Here is a 7,802-nt window from a genome sequence, read left to right as displayed (position 1 = left end):
CCGCAGCCGCCAGCGCGACCCGCGACCCGGGGCTGGGTCTGCGCGACCTGACTCACGCGGGGGAAAGCCAAGCCCTCCCTACACAGCCACCGAGGGTGGGGCTGGGCGGGTCTCTAAGGACCGACTGACGTCCTAGCCTGAGCCTCGTCAGCCACCAGAGCCTCCCACAGGACACCTCCCAGGTATAGGGTGTCACCACCTCCTCCCAGCAGCCTAGACGGTGGGCCTAGCCCCTGCCTGGGTCGGGAGGGACTGGTCAGCCTTCCTCAACAGTCTGGGCTCTGGGGCCCAGCAAGAAAAGTCACCCCTGGCTAGTGGCAGTGAGGTCGCAGGCCCAAGACCCAAGGCCAAGGGGAGTGTGCCCAGAAAACTACAGCTCCTCCTGACCCCACCCCACCGCAGCCTGGGCCCCACAGCCCCACCCCTCCAGCTTCTGATGCTGCTCCCCAGAGTGCATCCAGCCCCCTCTCAGGCTCCTCTGTCTGAGGCCTGAGGCCACGGCCCCCAGGGTATCTGCATCCAGCCCTTGTCCTCAGGTATCTCAAGAGCTCAATGGCAAAGCCTGAGAACAAAGGCGTGTGCCCCGGCTCCCCACTGTGAGAACTGCAGCCTCTAGTTGTGGGTGTCAACCTAGACCAGAATCCCACTCCCGTGGCTGTCTAAAGTGGCAAGGTGGCTTAGAAAAACTTGTGAACACAGTTTCAATAAATTATTCTGTTCAAGAATAGCCACGTGGGTGCCAACGAAGTGACAAGCAGTATCAACATAACACGAGTCACAACCTCGACTACTCCAGGAGGCCAGTCAGTGCCATGGCGAGACAGTCATCCCAGTAGTCCCCCCACCCCCCCACTTTTGTGTGTCAAAAGTACGGAAGCAGGAAAGCCAGGAATGGCAGCCCCAAGAGCAGGAAGTCTGACCGAATCTGGGCCTCGGGCTGAGCCTGTCTGTGCAGCAGGAGCAACAGGGGCCACCTCTCGTGCCGGTGGGGCTGGGGCCGTGGCTGTGGGTGTGTCGTGCAGACGCTCCCACTGCGAGAACCAAACTACATCTGTTTGCGCCAACTCTTGACATGTGCTAATTAATTTTTAAATATCTTGTTTGTAAAACAATTTCCTAATAGGAAAAAGGAATACCCATGCGGGCCCCGACTGCAGCCTACAGGACAGAAGGCCGGGTTCGGCAGTCTCTGATGGCACCACGCTTCCCACCTGAGCATGGCGTGGAGCCCTCCCTTGCTTCTCCACTGAGGCCTCGCCCATGGCCCTCGACCAGATCAGAACTGGCCACAGCTCTCCATCCTCCATTGACAACCCCGCACTCATGGGACCGCCCAACGCGGGGCCCGCTCGCTCACGCCACCTGTTCAGCCCAAAGCCCCTGAGAACGTGCTGTGTGCCACGGAAGGTGCTGCCTGATGGAGACGCGGGGACGAGTCCCCACCCGCCAGCGTCCAGGAGCCCCTTGAGTGGTGCTCGTACAGCAGCCTCAGTCCACATGTGATGAAGAGATGACAGGGATGGGCCGGCACTAAGGCAAGTGGACACTCTCCCGAGATAACCTGACCAGTGGATAGTTGTGTCGGCTTGGGAGCGACAGGAAGAGGGGTGAGACATTAGGAGGGGCCAACTTTGGGTTAGGGCTGGCCGCGGGAGCGGGGCGAGGCAGGGCGACAGAAGCACCAGTGTGCCCTCGGCCCCGCTGGGGCAGTTCGGATAGCTGCCAGAGGCTCCTGTATGTGTAGCCCTGTGCTCTACCCCTACATCTGAGCTTGGAGAGGCTGGGGGCAGTCTCATGGGCATTTGGGGCTCAATGACAGGTATGAGCCTCTGGCGTCTGCTGCCCTGCCCATCAGCACCCGCCCCTACCCAGCCACCCCGCCGATGAGCTGCCCCCACCATCCTCTCTTCTGTGGGCTCACCTTCCATAGCCAGCGGGATGCTGCTGGCCAGGGCAGCCTGAGGCTCACAGCGACTGCAGATGGCCCAGGACCAGCCCCCACCCAGAGCCCCTTTCCTGGGCCGTATGTAGGAGGCAGGGGTGGGCGTGGGGGGCTGATGGGTGAGGGCACAAGCAAGGGAGAAGCGAGCAAGGCCTGTAATCTCCCTGTCAGTCTGTCAGTGCCTCAGCGGTCACCCCAGCCCCACCTCCTCCATCACAGCCGAACCCCACAATTAGCCTGGGGCATTGTGCCAAGCTGGCATGCCAGCCACCACTCACATACTCGTGACCACACATGTGCAGGAGCCCACGTCTGTGATGTCGATGGGAACCCTGCCAACAGGGGTCCTGCCCCAACACCCAGAGTGTCCCCAGGACACAGAGACCACAGGAGGAGGTACCCTGGACCTGAGCACTTGGGCTGTGGGTGGGAGGGGTCTTGGCCAGCCCCAGCGCTGGGTCAGCTCAGGATGCACAGAGGGGTTGAGAGGCCTGGCAGAGCTGGGCAGGCCTGCAGCTGGCCTTGAGGGAGGGGCCGTGTACGGGAACGGTGAGGGCAGGGCCACCTGAGCAGAGGAAAAAGCACAGGGAACAGTGCGAGGCTCCCGTGCAGGCCAGGCCGGGGTCCAGGCGTGGTGCCAGGTGCTTGGGCTGCTGGGCAGGGTCTGGAGGCCAGGCTGGGGCGGGGCAGTGGGCAAGCACGCAAGGCTTCCGGAGGACAGGGAGGCCAGATTCCCATTGCGGAGACGCCTGGCCTAGAGTGAAGTAGGGCCCCCAGTGGGTCATGATGGGGGGCAGCAAGGTGCCTGGGATTGCACAGGAAGGAGCCCCCAGCTCCCTGGGGCCAGGCCCAGCCCCTTCACCACTCAGCTGCCCGAGGGAAGACCTGCCACCCGCAGGGGTGGGGCCCGGGCCACCTCCAGGAAGCACTGCTGGGCCTGGGGGACAGGCCCGTCTGGGTCGCCCCCTTCTTCCTGTTTGGCTTCCCATCCCCCATCCTGACATCTGTTCCCAGGCCTGAAGTTCCTCAAGGTGGCCCCCCAAATCGGGCCTGACGCCAAGACGGGCGTGGGGAGGCCCAGCCCCCCAAGTCCCCGGGCCAGTCCAGGCAGCATCTCTAAGACTGAGGGACCGGGTGGCCCATGCTGGAGCCCCTCCCTCCCACAGCCCTCGCCCCTGCCCACCGGCCCAGCTCAACTGAAAATGGCTTCTCCCGAATGCTGGGCGGGACAGGGGCCGCCCGAGCTGCCACCTACAATTAGTTCCCAAACCTACATCCCTGTAGTGGGGCCTCCACACTGCCCAGGTCACCCCAAGGCCAAGCGGCCATCCCACAGCCTCTGAACCATGAACGCCATCGGCCCCCTCACACTCCGAGACAGACCCACGCTCCACGACCTCCCAGGGCTGTCCCTCAGGTCCCCACCCAGCACCCCTTCCCCTGGCACTCCAAGAACGGGGTGACAACAGCCCCAGCCCCAGGGGGCACCAAGCCAATCACGCGCTTCCCACTGTCACCCACGCTGCCTGCCGTACGTCCTGCTGTGGCCTCCCAGGACCCCAGAGCAGCCTCGGCCTCTAGCAGGGTGCCTGGACGGGAGCTGTGGCGCCCCCCCAACAAGGCCCCAATCTAATCCATGGCCCATGCCCTGCCCAGGTGGCACACTGGCTTGGGGTCACAGACAGGAGCAGAAGGCCAACGTGGGAAAGGCCCCGCCGGAACCACCCCAGCCTTGGGAGCAGATGCTCTGCCTGACTGCTGTGTTGACACAGGTGCCTCCTGAAAGGCAGACAGCAAACTTTTTTTTCTTTCTAGCTCTTCCTGAGGAGTGACAGCACCCCAGGGTCCAGTCTCCTCACCGGAAGTGACACATCCAGGGCAGGACCAAATGGCAGTACTGGGGTCAGAACCCAGGCTGTGCCCCAAAATCTCCCCTCCCCTCCCTATAACCCCCCACTCAGGCCGGTAGTCATCTGGCAGCCGGATGGGGAACTGCCTGCTCTGAGAAGTCACACAGTCTCAGGGCATGAAAAGAGGGTGTCTGCACAGAGCCAGGCCCTGCCTGCAGACGCCCCTGATCCCAGCCCAGCGCACAGCCGATGGAGCACCAGGCACTCAGGTGGGCGGAAGCCACAGTGGAGGACAGCAGTGGGTGGGCCAGTCTGTGTGCAACGGGTGCTCAGGGGCGACAAGGGTGAGAAACAGAAACTCCAGCCCCAGACCAGCCCTGGGCTTCTCGCCGTGACACGGACATTGCTGTGGGGCCCCACGCGGGACAGGGCAGACCTGCAGATATCCCCATGAGCAGCCTGGCTACCGTCCCTGGCTACCCGGGCTCCATCTGGGGTCCCGGGTCCAGTCACTGTCACAGGTTTCTGAGTACCAGAGCAGAGGAACAAAGGCCCAACACAGGGGGGCCCTGGGGCCGGAGGGCAGGGGCCCCCCTACTCTGTGCTCCCTGAGGCAGGGGAAGGCTGGAGAGCAGCTGGCCCTGGCCTGGCCTGAGGCTGTGCCTGTGGCAGGGGGACCCAGGACAGGGCACGGGACAGGGCACGGTTCTTGCCCAGCAGGGGCCGAGGTGCGCGTCTCTGCAGGGGCAGAAAGAAGCCAGAGCCTGTCAGGATGTGAAACCACCAAGGGGAAGAACGTGAAGGGACCACATACATCGCGGCCCGGAGAGAAAAGGGAAGCGCAGGTGCTGTGCTCCCTCAAGCCCCACGCACCCCAGTGCCCCCCACCCACCAGCCAACTGCAGGCCACTGCTCCTACCTTCCCCGGTCTGTCATTTGAGACCAAAGACAATTAGCGCCAGTCCCCACCCCGAACACAAATAGCCATCGGCCTCTGGGGGAGGCTCTGCCCAGCCCCTGCACCCCGCTGGTGACTCTAGCTGGCAGAGAGCCCGCCTCCACCTCCGAGGGAGTGGAGCCCCCCTCTCAACTGGAAAACATGCTTACTCCCCACCCACCAGGCCAAGGTGGGGGGCCGGCGGCCTGTGGGTGCAGCAAGGAGAACCGAGGCATGACACGGGTAAGGACTTCCTGCTCGTGGGTGGGAGGGGGCCTGGCACTTCAGTGTGGCTCTTCCCAGATCAGAAACGGGGCCACGTGGGGGGACGCTGGCACCCACAGCCTCTCCCCACCAGTGTTCCCGTCACACCCAATGTCCCAAGGGGGTCGTCGGCTCTGGACCCAGGATACAGCACAAGGCAGGCAGCAGAACACCACGACGTCCCCACAATGGCCTAGGTCCTTGGATGACACAAGCGCCTGAGCCTGGCCCTCCTGGGGGAGAGGAGCCAGGCCATATGGACCCTCTGCAGGCTGCCAGCCCACCCTGGTGCCTTCCAACCCGATCTCTTCTGCTCTACTTGCTTGGGCTAGGGCCAGGCCCTGGGCCTCCTCCACTCCTTCCCAGATGCCAGCTTACCATCTTCGGTGGGGTCCCCGCAGGGGCTGCTGGGGGCATGGCTGCAGGCACACACAGCATGGACCCAGGCGGCCCACCTGGCAGAGGCAGCGCCCCACATGGCTGCTCACAGGGACCCACCCATGGCCTCAGCCCGCCCACCCGTGGGCCCAGCTGACAGGCAGCACATCCAAGCGGGGCAGTGTAAGGGATGAGAGCTGGGCTCTCAGGGGGGCTTAGACAAGGCTGTGCTGTCAGCTGCTGGTCAGGGGGTCAGTCGGGGGGCAGGCGGGTGGCCTGAGTGAGCTTCAGCCCCGTAGGAGTCCCCAGGGCCCCACCCCAGGCAGCCTCAGTCACACCCCTACCTGTTCCCTGTCACCTCTGAAGTATGGAGTGTGAGTGACCCGCCCAAGGTGTGTCTCTGAGCCTGGCTCTGGAGGCGGCCTCGAGGCCCTAGAGTGAGGGCTTCTGGGGGTGAAGGGGGTCCTCCAGCCAGGCGCCTTGGACAGGGCCAGGGCTCTTCCTGCCCACAGCACCCCCCCGCCCCCCAGCCTCGCTCAGCAGGCCCCACTGGGACTGACCTGGGGCCTTCTCTGACCCGAGGGTGACGCATCCTCTCCCACCCCGCCCCCACCCAGTCTGAGCAGCGGGGGAGGTGGTGGCTGAGCTGCCCAGACTTGCCAGTCCCGCCCTCCTGGGGCTCTCGACCAGCGGCCCCGGAAGTGGATCCCTCTCCCAGGCTGCAGCCTCCCTTTTTGGGCGGCTGGACATGGCTGGATAATCCAAAATAATTCCTTCCTGGCAGGCGTCCGGCGGGGGAGGGGGACTCACATTCCAAACCTTGTTTCTGTCAGTAACTTCTCTCCCCTCCTGGGGCAAAGAATCCCTGCCAGGACTCAGGGCCACCCCCCCAGACTGAGGTGGCCCCCGGTAGATGGGGTGGCAGGAGGTGGGAGGCCCAGATCTGCCAGCCCACTCGCTCGTGCCGTCTTCCACGGATTCCTAAAAGCTGTCACGCCATAAAAAATACTCAGCAGGCCCAGGTGGGGTGCTGACCCTACCTTCCTGGGGACTCTCCCCTCAGGGCAGAAGAGGGGCGCTCTCGGGCTCTCCGGTGGTCACCCCCCCGCACCCCCGCCAGCTCTGGGCTGCCATGCTCTCCCACAACACAGGGCATGGCCCTGGGCCGGCAGGCAGGGCCAGGGGCCTAAGTCGGACATGAAGGGGGCTCCCCGGAACAGGCACGGCCCAGAGAACACCATTATGCCCCAGAACATTCCACCAGCTTTGGGGCCCAGCCTCACCCCAGCCCTGAGCCCCAGCACAGGTCATGGTGGGTGCAGAGAGACCCCTTCCTTCTTTTTCTAGGTTGCTGGGAAGAGGAGCCCATGGCAGGAAGCTCTGGGGCTCTTGAGCTCACGGACCCCCCAAATCTGTCAAGCAGCCCGAGCAGAGGAGTAGGAAGGGCCCGTCCAGGAAGGCTTCCTGCAGGAGGCGGCACACAGAGGTGCAGGGTGAGGGGCAGGGCCCAAGCACTAAGTACACCCCACCACCACCCCCGACCCGCTCTGAGACTTCTGTGTCCGGCGGGTCCACCCAAATGCCACACCAACAAACCTCAGCGAGACTGTCCACACCGGCCTGGGAAGAAGCAGGCCTGGGCCACCCGGGCTTGCCCGAGGCTGGTGCTGGGCACTCCTAGTCCCGACCCGGAGCCCTGCACCCACCAACAGCCCGGCCGGCACAGTCCAGGGCCCCCTCACAAGGAGTCCCAAGGGGGTGGGGGCTGCCGAGGCCTGCCGGCAGGTCCACCCCTGGGGAAAACCGGGCGGGGTGGGTGAGGTGCGTGGGTGCCCGGAGCTCTTGCACAACAGGGGCTATCTCCGCCCTGGGACCGGATCTCGGAGGCTGGAGAGACGCAAGGGGGGAGGTGACGGGGTGGAGGGAGTGGGGGTGCATGGGCCGGGAGGGAGGGTCGGGAACTAGGGGGTTTCGAGAGGCTCCCGAGGGACGCGGGCGGCGGGAGAGGGTTCAGCACCCTGCTGGGAACCCTCGGCTGCGCCAGGCCGGCTGCCCCTGACGCGGCAGCCCTCGCCCGCCACCTGAAAGAGCGTGGGGCGCAGCGGCCCGGCCCGGCCCATGGACACACGGACCGCGGCCGAGGCCCGAGTCGCCCTGCGAGGAGCAGCAGCTGCCCCGGGTCCCCGCACCCCGTGCGCCGCAGGCCGGGGTGCAGCGGCTCTAGAGGCGAAGCCCCCCGACCAGAGCGGCCGCCCCGCAAGCCCCGTACCCTGATTTCGGTACCTGCACGTCCGCTGCCGAGGTTCGATGGCGCCCGGGCCGCGATCGGCGCTGCGCTCCGGCCCGCGCGGCTGCCATGGAGACGGGCCTTTGTGTGGCCGAGGAGGGGCCGGAGCGCGCGGGAGCAGCGGCCCCGCCCCCGACGGGGAGG

General features: G+C 65.3%; 1 protein-coding gene across 1 annotated transcript in view; it reads right to left on the bottom strand.

Annotated features, from left to right (window-relative positions):
* PLXNB2 (plexin B2) overlaps positions 1 to 7,796 on the bottom strand; it is a 30,177-nt gene extending 22,381 nt beyond the window's left edge. Inside the window, exon 1 of the mRNA XM_023525433.1 lies at positions 7,655 to 7,796. The gene's annotated coding sequence lies outside the window, so the exon portion shown is untranslated. The remainder of the gene's footprint in view (positions 1 to 7,654) is intronic.
* Positions 7,797 to 7,802: the final 6 nt, after the last annotated feature.

Source organism: Pteropus vampyrus, unplaced genomic scaffold, assembly GCF_000151845.1.
Source record: "Pteropus vampyrus isolate Shadow unplaced genomic scaffold, Pvam_2.0 Scaffold563, whole genome shotgun sequence".
NCBI classification, from domain to species: Eukaryota; Metazoa; Chordata; class Mammalia; order Chiroptera; family Pteropodidae; genus Pteropus; species Pteropus vampyrus.
This window is presented reverse-complemented; position numbering and strand designations above follow the sequence as displayed.